Genomic DNA, 20,429 nt, shown 5'->3' on the forward strand with positions numbered 1-20,429 from the left:
ACTTGATACAGAAATATAAAAAAAAGTCATGATACATTGATAAATTATAAAGTATTTGATTGACTCACTAATACATTCCTAAAATTTAATAAATTTTTCTAGCCTTAAAATAGGTGAGTTTATGAAGCTGACTCTTCAGAGATAGACAGTATCTTTGTCTATGCTATTTTAAATCTTTAGATGTATTTTTTAATTATGCTTTCTTTTAGAAAATTCCTTATCCATAGATCATTTCCTTTTCCCCTATTTATTTCTTTCTCTCTTCCTTAGTACATACATACAAGTACAAAAAATCAATATATCAATAGTTGTGGTACTTTTATAATTATTTTTAAATGAAATTATACTACAGGGACAGAATCTAAGCATTAATAAGATATGAATTGCTCATTTGCAGTTTTAAATTTATTTAAAAATGAATTGAGATTATGAATTGCTCATTTTAATCTCACATAAAGATATAACTGTTTTACATAGGCCATGCTCACTAATGTCTGAACTAATATCCATTAAGATTTTTAGAACTATCTATAATGGACTGCATTTTCACAAGTACAAGGCTCATATTTGCTTAGTTACTTTGCATGAATTCAAAATAAAATTGACATCTGTCTGAATAATAATTTGCCTCTTGAAATAAAAGACCTTTTATAAGCTAAAATTTTTGAAAATCAAATTAATAAAGGCAAGTTATGCTTCATATTTTCAAAATATAAGTCAGTATGGTTATAATGTAATGCATGAAATAGTTTTTTATTTGGATATATACCTTGGAATTAGGAAGATTGCTTGTTTTTCATGTTTTTGATAAGAAATACATTAAAATGAAAGCTGTATTTGTTTTTTTTTTTATTTTTAAACTTTACATAATTGTATTAGTTTTGCCAAATATCAAAATGAATCCACCACATATATACATGTGTTCCCCATCCTGAACCCTCCTCCCTCCTCCCTCTCCATACCATCCCTCTGGGTCATCCCAGTGCACTAGCCCCAAGCATCCAGTATCATGCATCAAACCTGGACTGGCATCTCGTTTCATACACGATATTTTACATGTTTCAATGCCATTCTCCCAAATCTTCCCACCCTCTCCCTCTCCCACAGAGTCCATAAGCCTGTTCTATACATCAGTGTCTCTTTTGCTGTCTCGTACACAAGGTTATTGTTACCATCTTTCTAAATTCCATATATATGCATTAGTATACTGTATTGGTGTTTTTCCTTCTGGCTTACTTCACTCTGTATAATAGGCTCCAGTTTTATCCACCTCATTAGAACTGATTCAAATGTCTTTTTAATGGCTGAGTAATACTCCATTGTGTATATGTACCACAGCTTTCTTATCCATTCATCTGCTGATGGGCATCTAGGTTGCTTCCATGTCCTGGCTATTATAAACAGTGCTGCGATGAACATTGGGGTACACGTGTCTCTTTCCCTTCTGGTTTCCTCAGTGTGTATGCCCAGCAGTGGGATTGCTGGATCATAAGGCAGTTCTATTTCCAGTTTTGTAAGGAATCTCCACACTGTTCTCCATAGTGGCTGTACTAGTTTGCATTCCCACCAACAGTGTAAGAGAATTCCCTTTTCTCCACACCCTCTTCAGCATTTATTATTTGTAGACTTTTGGATCGCAGCCATTATGACTGGTGTGAAATGGTACATCATAGTGGTTTTGATTTGCATTTCTCTGATAATGAGTGATGTTGAGCATCTTTTCATGTGTTTGTTAGCCATCTGTATGTCTTCTTTGGAGAAACGTCTATTTAGTTCTTTGGCCCATTTTTTGATTGGGTCATTTATTTTTCTGGAGTTGAGCTGTAGGAGTTGCGTGTATGTTTTTGAGATTAGTTGTTTGTCAGTTGCTTCATTTGCTATTATTTTCTCCCATTCTGAAGGCTGTCTTTTCACCTTGCTAATAGTTTCCTTTGATGTGCAGAAGCTTTTAAGGTTAATTAAGTCCATTTGTTTATTTTTGCTTTTATTTCCAATAATCTGGGAGGTGGGTCATAGAGGATCCTGCTGTGATGTGTGTCAGAGAGTGTTTTGCCTATGTTCTCCTCTAGGAGTTTTATAGTTTCTGTCTTTGAAAACCATGGATATGCGGATAATGAGAACGGTCCTTCACTTGAAAATCAAGGGTTCTGGTTCTAAAGATGTTTGACCGATTTCCAGTTATACACCCTTGGAAAACCCATTAAATATGAGCCTAAATTGCTTTATCTGTTAAAATAGTGCAACAAATTATATTATCTCAAGTATTATTAGTAACAATATTTAAAATGTAATAACATTTTATAATATTAAAATATTATATAACAGTATTACTATTTGTCAATATTTAATAACATAATTTAAATATATTAGCATTTAATAATAGATCTAACAGTATTTTATTAAACATTAAAATGATATTTTTACTTAATAACATGGAAAGTATTTTCAATGATAAAATCATATGTTTTTCAAAGAAGTATCAGTTTTAAATGTGCTAGAGTTTTGCAATGAATGAGATTTTTTATGTAATTTAATAATGTAATGAATATATCTTAACCACCAAAATGTTGTGATTTATTGGTTGAGATCTTGCTGTAAAAATTTTAAACTGTCTTTTAAAACTGGATTCTCATCACTGCGTCAAAGAAAGAATCAAAAAGGAAAATAGAAAATACTTTGATATGAATGAAAATGAAGGTACAACAAGGCTTATGACATACATCTAAAAATGAATAAAGAAAAATATATACCTGCAAATATTTGCATTTAAAAAAGAAGAAATATATCTCAAATAAATGACAAATAAGAAATACATTAAAATGAAAGCTGTCGTTGTTTTTTTTTTGTTTTTATTTTATTTTAAGACACTGGAAAAAAAGAGTAAATTTTATTAATGCAGTTAGAGTCAGGAAATAATAAAAATAATCTAGCAAGGAAAACAGAAAAAAAAATTGCAGTTACTAAAATCAGGAAACAAAGAGAGGAAGTTACTACAAACTTTAAAGTCATAAAAAGGATTAGGGTAGAATATTATAAAGAGAGGAAGTTGAATTACTGACTAAAAATTTTTCTACAAAGAGCCCAGGCCTAAATTGTTTCATAGGTGTATTTAGCCAAAAAATTAAGGGAAAATTATTATCAATTCTTCACAAATTCTCTCAAAATAAAGAAGAATGAAATTTTCTCAACTCTTTCCATAAGACTACCATCGCTTTGATATCAAAACAAGAAAAAGTTTAGAAGAAAAGAAAACTACGAACAAATAATCTATGAACATAGATGGAAAAATCTTCAATAGGATGCTAACAAATGGCATCATCAATATTTTAAAAGGGTTATATGCCAGGACTAAGTGAGATTTATCACAGAAATGCAAGATTTGTTTAACATCTCAAAATCAATCAATCATGGGCTTCCCTGGTGGCTCACACGATAAAGACTCCACCTGCAATGTGGGAGACCTGGGTTTGATCCCTGGGTTGTGAAGATCTCCTGAAAAAGGGAACAGCTACACTCCAGTATTCTTACCTGGAGAATGCCATGGTCAGTGAGGCCTGACAGGCTACAGTCCATGGGGTTGCGAAGATTCAGACACATACATCATAGCATTAGTATAAGGAGCATATGGTCATCTCAACTGATATAGAAAAAATATTTGACAAAATACAACAGATATTCATAACAAACACTCAAGAAATAAGAATATAATGGAAATGTCTCAACTCAATAAATAGCATTTATGAAAAATGCACAAGATCATATCATACTTAATGCTGAAAGGTTAAATGATTTTCCTTAAAAATCAAAACAAGGCAAGTGTTTTAGTCACTCAGTCATGTCTGATTCTTTGTGCCCCATGGACTGTAGCCTGCCAGGCTCCTCTCTCCATGGAATTCTCCAGGCAAGAATACTGGAGTGGGTTGCCATTTCCATCTCCAGAGGATCTTCCCAACCCAGAGTTTGAACTTGGATCTCCTTCATTTGCAGGCCAATCGTTTACTGTCTTAACCACCAGGGAAGTCCAAAAACAAGGCAAGGATGTCTGGTATCATCAATTTTATTCAACATTGTTCTGATGGTGCTGTGCAGCGTAATTAGACAAGAAAGTGAAATAAAGAGTATCCAAGTTGGAAAACAAAAGTTGAATTTTTTTTTCTATTTTCAGAAGACATTATGTTGTGTAAAGAAAAATCCTAATGGATCCATCTCCTAGAGTAATGGACATAAAAACAAAAAGAAACAAATGGGAGTGATTAAACTTAAAAGCTTTTGCATAACAAAAATAACTGTAAACAACCTACGGACTGGGAGAAAATATTTGCAAATGATGCTACCAAAAAGGGTTTAATTTTCAAATATACAAACAGCTCATACAGCTTAATATAAAATGAACAAATAACCCAATGAAAACATGGGCAGAAGAACTAATAGACATTTCTCCAAAGAAGACATACAGATGGCCAACAGGCACATGAAAAGATATTCAATATTGCTAATTATTAGAGAAATACAAGTCAAAACTTCACTGAGGTATCACAGACCAGTCAAAATTATTATCATTCAGTTTAGTTCAGTCACTCAGTCATGTCTGACTCTTTGCGACCCCATAGACTGCAGCACACCAGTCTTCCCTGTCCATCACCAACCTCTGAATCATGCTCAAACTCATGTCCACTGAGTTGGTGATGCCATCCAACCATCTCATCCTCTGTCATCCCCTTCTCCTCCTACCTTCAATCTTTCCCAGCATCAAGGTCTTCTCCAATGTGTCAGTTATTCACATCAAGTGGCCAAACTACTGGAGTTTCAGCTTCAGATGAAATCAATATTCAGGGCTGATTTCCTTCAGGATCAAGTGGTTTGATCTCTTTGCAGTCCAAGGAACTGGCAAGAGTCTTCTCCAACACCACAGTTCAAAAAGCATCCATTCTTTGATGCTCAGCTTTCCTTATAATCCAACTCTCACATCCATACATGTCTACTGGAAAAACCAGAGCTTTGGCTAGACGGACCTTTGTTGGCAAAGTAATATATCTACTTTTTAATGTATTGTCTAGGTTGCTCATAGCTTTTCTTCCAAGGAGCAAGTGTCTTTTAATTTCATCACTGTGGTCACCATTTGCAGTGCTTTTAGAGCTCCCCAGAAAATAAAGTCTCTCACTGTTTCCATTGTTTCCACATCTATTTGCCATGAAGTGATGGGACCAGGTGCCATGATCTTAGTTTTCTGAATATTGAGTCAACTTTTTTCACTCTCTTCTTTCACTTAATGATCATCCTTAACAGTCAACAAATAATGAATGCTGAAGAACGTGTGCAGACAAAGGAACCTCAGTATATTGTTTGTGGGAATGTAAAATCAGTGTAGCCACTATGGAGAACAATATGGATGTTCCTTTAAAAATTGAAGATAGAGTTACCATATGATCCTGCAATCCCATTATTGGGAATATATCCAGAGAAAACTGGAATTCAAAAAGATATATACACCTCAATTTTCATAGCAGCACTGTTTACAATTAGTCAAGATACAGGGCTTCAGAGGTGGCTCAGTGGGTAAGGAATCCACCCACAATGCAGGAGACTTGGATTCAATCTCTGGGTTGGGAAGATCCCCTGGAGGAAAGCATGGGAGCTCACACCAATATTATTGCCTGGAGAATCCCAAGGACAGAGTAACCTAGCGGACTACAGTCCATAGGGTTGCAAAGAGTCAGACATGACTGAAGTGATTTACCACAGACATAAAAGCAACCTAAATGTCCATCAACAGAGGGATATATAAGGAAGATATTTTGCATATATACATGTGTCCTAAGTTGCATTAGTCATGTCCAACTCTTTGCAATCCTATGGACCATAGCCTGCCAGGTTCCTCCATACATGGCATTCTCCAGGTAAGAACACTGGAGTGGGTTGCCATGCCCTCCTCCAGGGAATCATCCTGACTTAGGGATTGAACTGGCTTCTTTTATGTCTCCTACATTAGCAGGCAGGATCTTTACCACTAGCACCACACACACACACATACACACACACACACACACACACACACACATATATATATATATATGTATATATATGAGAGAGAGAGACATATATATAATGGAATATCACTTAGCCATAAAAAAGTGAAATAATACCATTTGTAGCAACATGGATGGACCTAAAGGTTATCATATTAAGTGAAGTAAACCAGAAAAAGACAAATATCATAGGATATCACTTATATGTGAAATCTAAAAAAAAAGGGGGATAAAAATGAACTTATTTACAAAACAGAAATAGACTTATAGAAAACAAATTTACATTTACCAAAAAGAATAGTGGTGGGCAATAGAGATGAATCAGAAGGTTGGGATTAACATATACACATTACTATATACAAAATAGACAAGTAATAAAGACCCACTATATAACAATAGAACTATATTCAATATATTGTAATATCTATAATGGAAAAAATTTTATATATATATATCTATCTGAATCACTTCGCTGAACACTTGAACACAAAATTGCAAATTCAGCATGCTTCAATTAAAAAATCCTAATGAACCTATAGCAAGGAAAGATAAGAAAGCTTTCTTAAATGAACAATGAATGAAATAGAAGAAAACAGAATGAGAAAGACTAGAGATCTCTTCAAGAAAATTAGAGATACCAAGAGAACATTTCATGCAAAGATGGGCACAATAATGGATGGAAGAGTTATGGACCTAAAAGAAGCAGAAGATATTAAAATAGATGGCAAAAATACACAGAAGAGCTATAAAAAAAGATCTTAATGACCTGGTGATCTCTTACCTAGAGCCAGACATCCAGGAGTGTGAAGTCAAGTGGACCTTTAGGAAGCATTACTATGAACCAGTTTAGTGGAGGTGATGAAATTCTAGGTGAGCTGTTTCAAATATTAAACGATGATGCTGTTAAAGTGCTGCACTCAATATGCCTCAGCAGTGGCCATAGAACTGGAAAAGGTCAGTCTTCATTCCAATCTCAAAGAAGGGCAATGGCAAGACTGTTCAAACTACCATACAATTGCATTCATTTCATATGTTAGCAAGGTCATGCTCAAAATCCTCCAAGATAGGCTTCAACTGTATGTGAACTGAGAACTTCCAGATGTACAAGCTGGATTTAGAAAAGACAGAGAAACCAGAGATCAAATTGCTAATATCCATTGGATTGTAGACAAAGCAGGACAATTAATGGAAAATCAGCTCTTTCATTTACTATCATAAAGCATTTGACTGTGTGGATCACAACAAACTGTGGAAAATTCTGAAAGAGATGGGAATACCAGACCACCTTACCTGTTTCCTGAGAAACCTGTAGGCATGTTAAGAAGCAACAGTTAGAACAAGATATGGAACAATGGACTGGTTTCAAATTGGGAAAGGAGTATGTCAAGGCTGTATATTGTCACCTTGCTTATTTAACTTATATGCAGAGTACATCATGAATACTGCCGATCTGGATGAAGCACAAGCTGGAATCAAGATTACCGGGAGAAATATCAATAACCTCAAATGCTCAAATGACACCATTCTTATAGAAGAAAGTGAAGAGGAACTAAAAGGCCTTTCGATGAACATAAAAGAGCAGAATGAAAAAGCTGGCTTAAAACTCAACATTCAAAAAACCAATACAGTATACTAATGCATATGTATGGAATTTAGAAAGATGGTAATGATAACCCTGTATGCGAGACAGCAAAAGAGACACAGATGTATAGAACAGTCTTTTGGACTCTGTGGGAGAGGGAGAGGGTAGGATTATTTGGGAGAATGACATTGAAACATGTATAATATCATATATGAAAAGAATCGCCAGTTCAAGCTCGATGCATGATACTGGATGCTTGGGGCTGGTGCACTTAGATGACCCAGAGGGATGGTACGGGGAGGGAGGAGGGATGGGGGTTCAGGATGGGGGACATGTGTATACCTGTGGTGGATTCATGTTGATGTATGGCAAAACCAATACAATATTGTAAAGTAATTAACCTCCAATTAAAACAAATAAATTTATATTAAAAAAAAATGAAGATCATGGCATCCGGTCCCATCACTTCATGGTAAATAGATAGGGAAACAATGGAAACAGTGACAAACTTAACTTTCTTGGGCTCCAAAATCACTGCAGATGGTGACTGGAGCCATGGAATTAAGAGATGCTTGCTTTTTTGGAGAAAAGCTATGACAAACCTAGACAGCATATTAAAAAGCAAAGACATTACTTTGCTGACAAAGGTCCATCTAGTCAAAGCTATGGTTTTTCCAGTAGTCATGTACGGATGTGAGAGTTGGACCATAAAGAAAGCTGAACACCAAATAATTGATCTTTTTGAACTGTGGTATTGGAGAACACACTTGAGAGTCCCTTGGGCAGAAAGGAGATCAAACCAGTCAGTTCTAAAAGAAATCAACCCTGAATATTCATTGGAATGGCTGATGCTGAAGCTGAAGCTCCAATACTTTGGTCACCTCATGTGAAGAGCCGACTCACTGGAAAAGACCCTGATGCTGGAAAGTATTGAATGCACGAGGAGAAGGGGGAAACAGACTAGATGGTTGCAAGACATCACTGACTCAATGGACACGAGTTTGAGCAATGTCCAGAAGATGGTCAAAGATAGGGAAGCCTGGTGTGCTGCAGTCCATATGATCACAAATAATTTGACAAAACTGAGTAACTGAACAACAGCTATGAATCTATGAAAAAAAAATTGAAATAAATTCAGCAAAATTCAGAACACAAGCTGGGTATGTAAAATCAATTGTATTTATATATCCAACTGATGAAAATTTCCAAAATTAATTTATTCAAAAATTAGATTCAGGCGGGTGCTTCTTGCTGCAGGCTTAGGGGAGTCGCCATGCCTACAACACAGCAGTCACCACAGGATGAGCAGGAAAAACTCTTGGATGAAGCCATACAGGCTGTGAAGGTCCAGTCATTCCAGATGAAGAGATGCCTGGACAAAAACAAGCTTATGGATGCTCTGAAACATGCTTCTAATATGCTTGGTGAAGTGTGGACTTCTATGTTATCACCAAAAAGCTACTATGAACTTTATATGGCTATTTCTGATGAACTGCACTACTTGGAAGTTTACCTGACAGATGAATTTGCTAAAGGAAGAAAAGTGGCAGATCTCTATGAACTTGTACAGTATGCCGGAAACATTATCCCAAGGCTTTATCTGTTGATCACAGTTGGAGTTGTATACGTCAAGTCATTTCCTCAGTCCAGGAAAGATATTTTGAAAGATTTGGTAGAAATGTGCCATGGTGTGCAACATCCCTTGAGAGGTCTATTTCTTCGAAATTATCTACTTCAGTGTACCAGAAACATCTTACCTGATGAAGGGGAGCCAACAGATGAAGAAACAACTGGTGATATCAGTGATTCCATGGATTTTGTCCTACTCAACTTTGCAGAAATGAACAAGCTCTGGGTTCGAATGCAGCATCAGGGACATAGCCAAGATAGAGAAAAAAGAGAACAAGAAAGACAAGAACTGAGAATTTTAGTGGGAACAAATTTGGTGCGCCTTAGTCAGTTGGAAGGTCTAAATGTGGAACGTTACAGATTGTTTTGACCAGCATATTGGAGCAAGTGGTGAATTGCAGAGATGCTTTGGCTCAGGAATATCTCATGGAATGCATTATTCAGGTTTTCCCTGATGAATTCCACCTTCAAACTTTGAATCCTTTTCTTTGGGCCTGTGCTGAGTTACACCAAAATGTAAATATGAAAAACATAATCATTGCTTTAATTGATAGATTAGCTTTATTTGCTCACCGTGAAGATGGACCTGGAATCCCAATAGATATTAAACTTTTTGACATATTTTCACAGCAGGTGGCTACAGTAATACAGTCTAGACAAGACATGCTTTCGGAGGATGTTGTATCTTTACAAGTCTCTCTCATTAATCTCACTATGAAGTGTTATCCTGACCGTGTGGACTATGTTGATAAAGTTCTAGAAACAACAGTGGAGATATTTAATAAGCTCAACCTTGAACATATTGCTACCAGTAGTGCAGTTTCAAAGGAGCTCACCAGACTTTTGAAGATTCCTGTTGACACTTACAACAATATTTTAACAGTCTTGAAATTAAAACATTTCCACCCACTCTTTGAGTATTTTGACTATGAGTCCAGAAAGAGCATGAGTTGTTACATGCTTAGTAATGTTCTAGATTATAATACAGAAATTGTCTCTCAAGACCAGGTGGATTCCATAATGAATTTGGTATCTACACTGACTGAGGATTAGCCAGATCAACCTGTAGAAGAACCTGAGCCAGAGGACTTTGCTGATGAGCAGAGCCTTGTGGGCAGATTCATTCATCTTCTACGGTCTGAGGACCCTGATCAACAGTACTTGATTTTAAATACAGCACGAAAACATTTTGGAGCTGGTGGAAATCAACAGATTTGCTCCACACTGCCACCTTTGGTATTTGCAGCTTACCAGCTGGCTTTTCGCTACAAAGAGAATTCTAAAGTGGATGACAAATGGGAAAAGAAATGCCAGAAGATTTTTTCATTTACTCACCAGACTATTAGTGCTTTGATCAAAGCAGAGCTGGCAGAATTACCCTTAAGACTTTTTCTTCAGGGGGCTCTAGCTGCTGGAGAAATTGGTTTTGAAAATCATGAAACAGTAGCATATGAATTTATGTCCCAGGCATTTTCTCTGTATGAAGATGAAATCAGTGATTTCAAAGCACAACTGGCTGCCATCACCTTGATCATTGGTACTTTTGAGAGGATGAAGTGCTTCAGTGAAGAAAACCATGAACCCTTGAGGATTCAGTGTGCTCTTGCTGCATCCAAACTTCTGAAGAAGCCTGATCAGGGCCGAGCTGTGAGCACCTGTGCACATTTCTTCTGGTCTGGCAGAAACACAGACAAAAATGGAGAGGAGCTGCATGGAGGCAAAAGGGTAATGGAATGCCTAAAGAAAGCTCTGAAAATAGCAAATCAGTGCATGGACCCCTCTCTACAAGTGCAACTTTTTATAGAAATCCTGAACAGATGTATCTATTTTTATGAAAAGGAAAATGATGTGGTCACTATTCAGGTTTTGAATCAGCTTATCCAAAAGATTCGAGAAGACCTCCCAAATCTTGAATCCAGTGAAGAAACAGAGCAGATTAACAAACATTTTCATAACACAATGGAGCACTTGCACTTAAGGCGGGAAACACCAGAATCTGAAGGGCCAATTTATGAGGGTCTCATCCTTTAAAAAGGAGTCAGGCTCCCATCCTCCTTTCCATGCACATCCAGTAAGGGTTTTATTATACTAGGCTTCCCTTCCATAGATTGTGCCTTTCAGAAATGCTGAGGTAGGTTTCCCGTTTCTTACCTGTGGTGTGTTTTACCCAGCACCTCCGGACACTCACCTTCAAGACCTTAATAAAATTATTCACTTCATAAGTGTTCAGGTCTGTCTGCTCATTCTAAGTAGCATGATTGATCTGCTATTTAAAATTCCTGTGATCTGTTTAAAACAAACAAACAAAAAAAAGCCAAAAAATCCCCACTTATCTCTGTTACTAATGAAGCGCCCCTTCCGTTTTTTCTGTTCTGTTTCACTGTTGAGTGTATAATTTCCTTCATTCCTTGGAAGTACTAACCTGTAAGTATCTTTGTTCTGAAATTAATTTAGAGGAAAGAAATACTGTATGTGAAATTCAGCTTGGGCTTCTTCCAAATTGCAAGATCAGGCCATGTGTAATATTTTCCCTAAAATTAGAGAATATTGATGCATGTTTGAGGATTTTAAAGCACCATGGTCTAAACCAGAAGCTATATTTTGCATATTTGGACTCAGCCATCCATTAAGAACTTATGTTGTCTTCTGGACATATTTATCAAAATAATTTTGTTCTAAATAGTATAAAATAGACAATTTGTGATCTATATAATTTATGTATAACCTTCATTGTTGTAAATTTAAGGGGAAATGCATCATACAGTTATGATTTTTTTTTCACCAGTGAAACAATAAAGTTGCTATTAACAAAAAAAATTAGATTCAAAAATTCAAAATTCGATTTCAAAAATTTGGTTTATAATAGCATCAATAATGATAAAATATTTAGGAATAAATTGAACAAAAGAAGTGTAGTATGTATACTCAGAGAACTTCAAAAAGTTGTCATAGAAATGGACAAAGTACAAAACAAATGGAAAGAAATCCCATGTTCATGGATTAGAAGATTTAATATTTAGGTCACAATTCTCCCAAATCTACTCCAAATTCAATGTTATTCCCATCAAAATTTCAATCTGATTATTTTAAGAGAATGACAAGTAGTTCCCAATAATCACATGAGCACTCAAGGGACCTATAATAGCCTAAACATTCTTGAAACTGAATACTATTGGAAGACTCAAACATCTGGATTCCAGAATTTATTACAAAACTATCATAATAATGACACTGTGGTACTGACATAAGAATGAACATGTAGGTCAATAAGATAGAACTGAGAGATCAGAAATAAACCCTATAATTTCTGGTCAACTGATATTTCTCTAAGGTGCCAAAATCATTCAATGGGTAAAGAATAGTTTTTTCAATAAATAGTGCTGGAAAAACTGTACATCCACATGAAAAAGAATGGATTTTGAACGCTTCCTCATAACTTGACCAAAAAATAACTCAAAATGTATCAGAGACCTAAATGTGAGAACTAAACCAATTATACTCTTAGAAGAAAATAGAGGAATGGATCTGCATGATCTTAGGTTAGGTAAAACTTCTTAGAGATGATGCAAAAGCACAGCCAGGAATATAAAAAAATAGATAAATTGAATTTTATCAAAATGTATATCCTTTTGCTTCAAAGGACAGCATTCAAGAAGTGAAAAAAGTCCAAAGAATGTAAAAAAATTTTTTTCTAACAGTATATGTATTAAGCACTGTGCAGCTGGAATATATAGAAAAACTCTTAAAACAACACAAAAAGACAAATAACATGATTTTAAAATTGGCAAAGAATCTGAAGAGGCATTTTCTCCAAAGAAGATATGCAAATGTCCCATTCATGAGCAGATATTCAACATCATTAATGGTCAAGGAAAAACATCAAAACCACTACTCCACACCTATTAGGATGGCTAATCATCAAAAGATACATCAAGGTTGTTGAGAATATGGGGATTGGAACCATCATATACTACAGATTAGAATGCAAACTCATGCATTCACTTTGGAAAACATCTGGCAGTGGTTCAAATAGTTAAACATAAAGTTAGTACATGCCCTAGAAATTTCACACCTAGGTATGTATTAATAGTAAAAAAAACATTGAAAACATGACCACAAAAATAAATTCATACAGAAATGATCTTAGCAGCATTATTTGTAACACAGAAAGTGGAAAAAGCCCCAAAAGCCATCAACTGATGAATGGTTAAACAAAACATGGTACATCTTTCCAATGTAATATTATTTAACCTTAAAAAAGAATGTATTAATAGGATATTGATGTATGCTAAAACACTGATGAAGCTTGAAAACACTATGTTAATTGAAAGAAGTCAGTAACAAAGCACTACTTATTGCTTGATTCAACATATATGAAATGTCCAAAATATGCATATGCCTAAAGATGGAAGTTAGATTAGTGCAGAAATTCTATTAGTTGTTTACTAGGTTATGAGGGTGGGTGGTAGAGGGTAATGAGGAGTGTTTACTAAGTTTCTTTGGGGGTGATAAAACTGCTCAAAATTCAGATTATGTCATTATATGAACAATATTGTTAATATACTAAAAATGTAAATTATACACTTTAAATTGGTGAATTGTATGATATGTGAGTTATATCTCAATAAAACTTATTAAGTAAAAGAAAAGACTTTATTTGTGACAATGCCTATAACTATAATCTAATAGGACATTAAAATTGTTGCTTGAAAATCAACTTGCGTGATACCCAATGAGTACAAACTAGTCAAAATTTGATAACAATGTTGGTTTCTTTTTAAACTGAAAGGCAACATTAAATATGACCCAAATTTGGCAAATAGCCATGGGGTGACCAGCTGGCTCTGAGGGAATGCCTAATCAGTGCCCTGAGTCTAGAACATTCCCCTATATGGAAGCTGGGTGCCAGCTGTAGCTTGGCCCCAGATTTTTCTTCCTTATTAGAATAAGCCTTTCCTCCTGTTACAAGTATTCAGTGAACTTCCTTGAATTTCTTTTTTTTTTTTTTTTGGTGGGGGGTAACTTTTTATTTTATTTTATTTTAACTTTACAATATTGTATTGGTTTTGCCATATATCAACATGAATCTGCCACAGGTATACATGTGTTCCCCATCTTGAACCCTCCTCCCTCCTCCCTCCCCGTACAATCCCTCATTTCTTAAGCATGTGTGGCATGTGGTACTTGGCCAGCCCTATCAGTATATCAGGCACCCAGGGAAGGAGACAGGGTAATCATCTGTAGCCCAAAAAGAGTGTATGAAGTCCATCTTTCTGTGTTGGCTATGAGGAGGTATCTGCTGACCATGGGAGATCAGCACACACTACAAACACTTATATCACTTTGTATCTTTTTTATGTGCATAAAACCTTATGTGCCAAGTCTTCCTTGGCTACTCTGAACCTGTAGAAAATGCCAAGGCTGTGGGCTCCTATTTCTGATGGTTGGCATCATTATGATCTCTGCCATCCTCCATGCAATGGGAATCATCACCTGGAATCGGTAGTTGAACCTTTCTGCTTGATACCCAGCAAATGTGCTCTTCTGCATGTATCCCAGAGAAATAAAAAGGCACACACAAACTGTACATGATAATTAAAAACTTTCTTATTTGTTTTAGCCAAAAACTGGAAACAAAAAAATGCCCCACAATAAGTGAATTTTTAAACCAACTATGGACATTCTTATAACATGCAGGCTAGCAATACAAAGAAATAAAATCTTGATACACACAATTTTGATGAATCTCAAGGATCTTACAATGATTTTTTTTTTAATTTCAGACCCCTGGTGGCTCCATGCCTTTCCCCACTCTCCTCACTGCAACAGTGCATTCTGACTGACCCTTACAGTGAATTTTTAAAAAGCCAAATTCAGTAGGTTAGTAGGTTCTGGCAAGTAGGTTCTGCTTGTTTGTTTGTTTTTTTTTCGATTTTATTTTTTTGTTGTTAATTTTATTTTATTTAACTTTACAATATTGTATTGGTTTTGCCATATATCAAAATAAATCTGCCACAAGTATACATGTGTTCCCCATCCTGAACCCTCCTCCCTCCTTCCTCCCCATACCATCCCTCTGGGTTGTCCCACTGCACCAGCCCCAAGCATCCAGTATCGTGCATCGAACCTGGAGTATTCTTTTCCATAATTTTATCATTCTGAAAATGCTATTAAAAACAAGCAGATGAATAAAAGCAAAAATCTGCTTGTTTTTAATAGCATTTTCAGAATGATAAAATTATGGAAAAGAATAACAGGTTGGTTGCCAGGGGTTAAGTACTCGGCTAGAGGATAATGAAGATGTATATAATATGGTTACATGAGGGAGATTTTTTTACTGAGTAATTCTGTATTTTCATTTCAAGAGTAATGAAATGAATCTACAACTGTAATGAAGTGACAAAGAACTACACACACATTACATCAATGTCAATTTCCTGATTTTAATACTGTACTTAGTTACTCAAGTTGAATCACTGGGGAAAACTGAGTAAAAGCTATATGGGACTCAGTTCCTCATATTCAACTTCCTGTGAGTCTATAATTTTTGAAAACTAAAAAGTTGTTGTAATTCTTTCAGTGAGTACAAGAGCAAAGGTGTTTAAAGAACAGCACTCACTGAGAAACTCTTATATATGTTACAGGTGCATAAAACTCTTGTATATGTAACAGGTGCATAACAGGCCTATAGCAATTCATAGGCCCTTCACTTGTGATAGCAAAAACTGGAAACTTCCAAAATGTTTATATTGTAATTTTTTAAATTAGCATTTGTTAAAATAGAGCACAGGAATATCAATTGATGAACCAGGTTAAACAAAGACCAAAAGGTCATTTGGAAAAAAGAAGTTTATCGCTAACATGTCTTGGGAAACATGCACAACATGATTGATGGGCCACATGGGGATTTCAAAAAAGGGTACAGCAGAATGAGAGCATACAAACTGGAGTATATGCCTTTACTAGGTTCCTAAGGGGTTTTATTTAAGGTGCATAGAAAGGTAAGTAGCTGGAAGAAGGAGAGAAAACATATCCCCAGAAATGTTTCAGAAGTCCTATCAGCATCTATGAACTTGTGACTCTGAGGCCTGTTATTCTCGGGCATGCACTCTCCAAAGTGCCTAGTATCAGTTAAAGGCATCTGCAGGCCAGTTAAAACAAAAATATCAACAGCCCATCTACTGGAGAATGGATAAATAACATAATAAATGACATATAACATAAATATAAAATGAATGAACAGATCTTGGCCAAACTTTGGTAAGTTTATTTCTAAGGTTTTAAATCATTTTTTGTGCCATTATAAATGAAGTTATGCTCTTAATTTCATTTTTGGATTACTAATTTCTCAGATTTACTCAAACATATTACATTTATATATGATAATAAGCTGATAAATAAACTCATATGTTTGTTTTATGGAATTGCTTATCTAAATCAGTAAATTGAAGAAAAATATATAACTATATTTTCTTAAAAAAAATGCCTATGTAACAACATTACCAGTGTTCTTTGTTTTTCATGTACATTTGAATTGAGGGCTAGGTCAGTGCTTTTAGCATACAGAACTTTCTTGTAAGGCACCTCAGTTCAGTTCAGTTCAGTTCAGTTGCTCAGTCATGTCCGACTCTTTGAGACCCCATGAACTGCAGCATGCCAGGCCTCCCTGCCCATCACCAACTCCTGGAGATTACCCAAACTCATGGCCATTGAGTCAGTGAAACCATCCAACCATCTCATCCTCTGTTGTCCCCTTTTGTTCCCACCCTCAATCTTTCCCAGCATCAGGGTCTTTTCAAATGAGTCAGCTCTTCACATCAGGTGGCCACAGTGTTGGAGTTTCAGCTTCAATATCAGTCCTTCCAATGAACAACCAGGACTGATCTCCTTTACGATGGACTGGTTGGATCTCCTTACAGTCCAAGGGACTCTCAAAAGTATTCTCCAATACTGCAGTTCAAAATCATCAATTCTTCGGCACTCAGCTTTCTTTATAGTCCAACTCTCACATCCATACATGACCATTGGAAAAGCCATAGCCTTGACTAGACGGACCTTTGTTGACAAAGTAATGTCTCTGCTTTTTAATATGCTGTCCAAGTTGGTCATAACTTTCCTTCCAAGGAGTAATTGTCTTTTAATTTCATGGCTGCAGTCACCATCTGCAGTGATTTTGGAGTCCATAACAATAGTCAGCCACTGTTTCTACTGTTTCCCAACCTATTTGTCATGAATTGATGGGACCAGATGACATGATTTTAGTTTTCTGAATGGTGAGCTTTAAGCCAACTTTTTCACTCTCCTCTTTCATTTTCATCAAGAAGCTCTTTAGTTCTTCTTCACTTTTTGTGATAAGGGTGGTATCATTTGCATATCTGAGGTTATCCGTATTTCTCCTGGCAATCTTGATTCCAGCTTGTGCTTCTTCCAGTCCAGCGTTTCTCATGATGTACTCTGCATACAGGTTAAATAAGCACAGTGACAATATACAGCCTTGACGTACTCCTTTTCCTCTTTGGAACCAGTCTGTTGTTCCATGTCCAGTTCTAACTGTTGCTTCCTGACATGCATGCAGGTTTCTCAAGAGGCAGGTCAGGTAGTCTGTAATTCTCATTTCTTTAAAAATTTTCTAGTTTATTGGGATCCACACAGGAACACATGTATACCTGTGGCGGATTCATTTTGATATTTGGCAAAACTAATACAATTATGTAAAGTTTAAAAATAAAATAAAATTTAAAAAAATAAAAAATAAAGAAGGAAAAAAAAAAAAGCTTTGGCATAGTCAATAAAGAAGAAGTAGATGTTTTTCTGGAACTCTCTTGCTTTTTTAATGATCCAGCAGATATTGGCAATTTGACCTCTGGTTCCTCTGCCTTTTCTAAATCCAGCTTGAACATCTGGAAGTTCATAGTTCACATATTGCTGAATCCTGGCTTGGAGAATTTTGAGCATTACTTTCCTATCATGTGAGATGAATGAAACTGTGTGGTAGTTTGAGCATTCTTTGGCATTGCCTTTCTTTGGGATTGGAATGAAAACTGACCTTTTCCAGTCCTATGGCCACTGCTGAGTTTTCCAAATTTGCTGGCATATTGAGTGCAGCACTTTCACAGCGTCATCTTTCAGGATTTGAAGTAGCTCCACTGGAATTCCATCACCTCCACTAGCTTTGTTCGTAGTGATGCTTTCTAAGGCCCACTTGACTTCACATTCCAGGATGTTTGTCTCTAGGTGAGTAATCACACCATCTTAATTATCAGCAAGCAATTGTTTTTTTCAGATTAAAAAGAGAAAAAAAAAAAAAAACTCGGAATTTCTTTTACCTTCATTTCTGAAAGTTAGTTTTGCTGGATATAACGTTCTTTTCTGACAGATTTTTTTTTTTTTTCCTTTCAGCATTTTGAATACGTTGTCCCATTTTCTTTTGGCTTTCCTTGGTTCTAATAAATCAGTCCTTTATTATGTCGGAGTTTCCTTATAGTTGATGTATCCTTTTAAGGTACTGCATTTACGATTTTTCTCTTTATCTTTGGCTTTCAATTTTTTTTTACTAGGGTGTATATGCGAATGTATCTTTTGGCTTTTATTACACTTGAAGGTTTTGGTGACTTGCATGTACAGATTAATGTTTTTCATCAAATTTGGGAAGGTCTCAGTCATTTTTTAAAATGTTTTTTCTTCTTTTCTCTTTCTCCTGTCCTTCTGGTACTGTTAGTGTGTGTTGGTATATCAGTCATGCCCAATCTTTGTAACACCATGGACTGTAGCCTGCCAGGCTCCTCTGTCCATGGGATCTTCCAGGCAAGAATACTGGAGTGGGTTGCCATTTCCTCCTCCAGGAATCTTCCCGATGCAGGGATTGAGGCTCAGTCTCCAGTACTGTTCATAAATGTATGTTTTTGTGCTTGTCCCACACCTCTCTGTGACTTTTTTCAATTCTGTTTATTCTCTCTTTTTCAGATTACATTATCTCTATTCAATGATCTTCAAGTTTGCAGATTCTTTTTAGTCCATCTTAAATCTATAGTTGACCACTCTACTTAAATTTTGTCTCATTTATTGTATTCTTCAACTCCAAAATTTTCATTAACTTCTTTTAAACAATTTCTATCTCTTTATTGATATTCTTTATTGGATAAGATAGTTATCATCAGTTCAGTTCAGCCACTCAGTCATGTTTGACTCTTTGTGACCCCATAGACTGCAGCACAGCCAGGCCTCCCTATCCATCACCAACTCCCAGAGTTACTCAAACTCATGTCCATTGAGTCGGTGATGCCATCCAACCATCTCATCCTCTATCATCCCTTTCTCCTCCTGCCTTCAATCTTTCCCAGTATCAGCGTCTTTTCAAATGAGTCATTTCTTCGCATCAGGTGGCCAATGTATCAGGGCTTTAGCTTTGGCATCAGTCCTTCCAATGAATATTCTGGACGGATTTCCTTTAGGATGGACTGGTTGGATATCCTTGCAGTCCAAGAGACTCTCAAGGTGTTAGTTATCATAGCTTCTTTTAATAGTTATCATAGCTTCTTTTAATTATTTATTCATGATTTATTTTAGTTCTTTGAACATATTTATGATAGTTGCTTTGAAGTTTTTTTTATGTCAAGTTAATCACTGCACCTTTTCAAAAGTAGTTTCTTTTCTTTTTTTTTAAAATTGAATTATAGCTGAATTACATAGCTGTGTCAATCTTTGCTATACAGCAAAGTGACTCAGTTATGCACATATGCATATTCGTTTTTTAGATTCTTTTCCATTTTTATCACAGGATATAGAATATTGTTCCCTGTGTTATACAGTAGGACTTAATTTGTATCCATTCTAAATGTAATAGTTTGGATCTACCAATGCCAAACTTCCAATTCATCCCTCTCTCTCCTACTCTTCCACTTTGCAACCACAAATCTGTTCTCTCTATGAGTCTGTTTCTGATTTGTAGGTTAATTCACACTATATTTTAGATTCCACATGTATGTGACATCATATGATATTTGTGTTACTCTTTCTTACTTCACTTAGTATGATAATTTTTAGTTTCATCCATGTTATTGCAAATACCATTTTATTTCTTTTAGTGCCTAGTAGTATTTCATTGTATATATGTACCACTTCTTTATTCATTCATCTGTCAATGAACATTTAGGTTGTTTTCACACTTTGGTTATTATGAATAGCACTACTAT

At 35.7% G+C, this 20,429-nt stretch overlaps 1 pseudogene across 1 annotated transcript; it reads left to right on the forward strand.

The window, feature by feature from the left end:
* Nucleotides 1–8,849: 8,849 nt before the first annotated feature.
* Nucleotides 8,850–12,054, forward strand: LOC147340983 (vacuolar protein sorting-associated protein 35 pseudogene; annotated as a pseudogene). Its single transcript, XR_015159436.1, has one exon. The product of XR_015159436.1 is annotated as a vacuolar protein sorting-associated protein 35 pseudogene (transcript).
* Nucleotides 12,055–20,429: the final 8,375 nt, after the last annotated feature.

This window comes from Bos grunniens, chromosome X (assembly GCF_055505025.1).
Source record: "Bos grunniens cultivar Pamir isolate PY7600 chromosome X, Bosgru_T2T1.0, whole genome shotgun sequence".
NCBI lineage: Eukaryota > Metazoa > Chordata > Mammalia > Artiodactyla > Bovidae > Bos > Bos grunniens.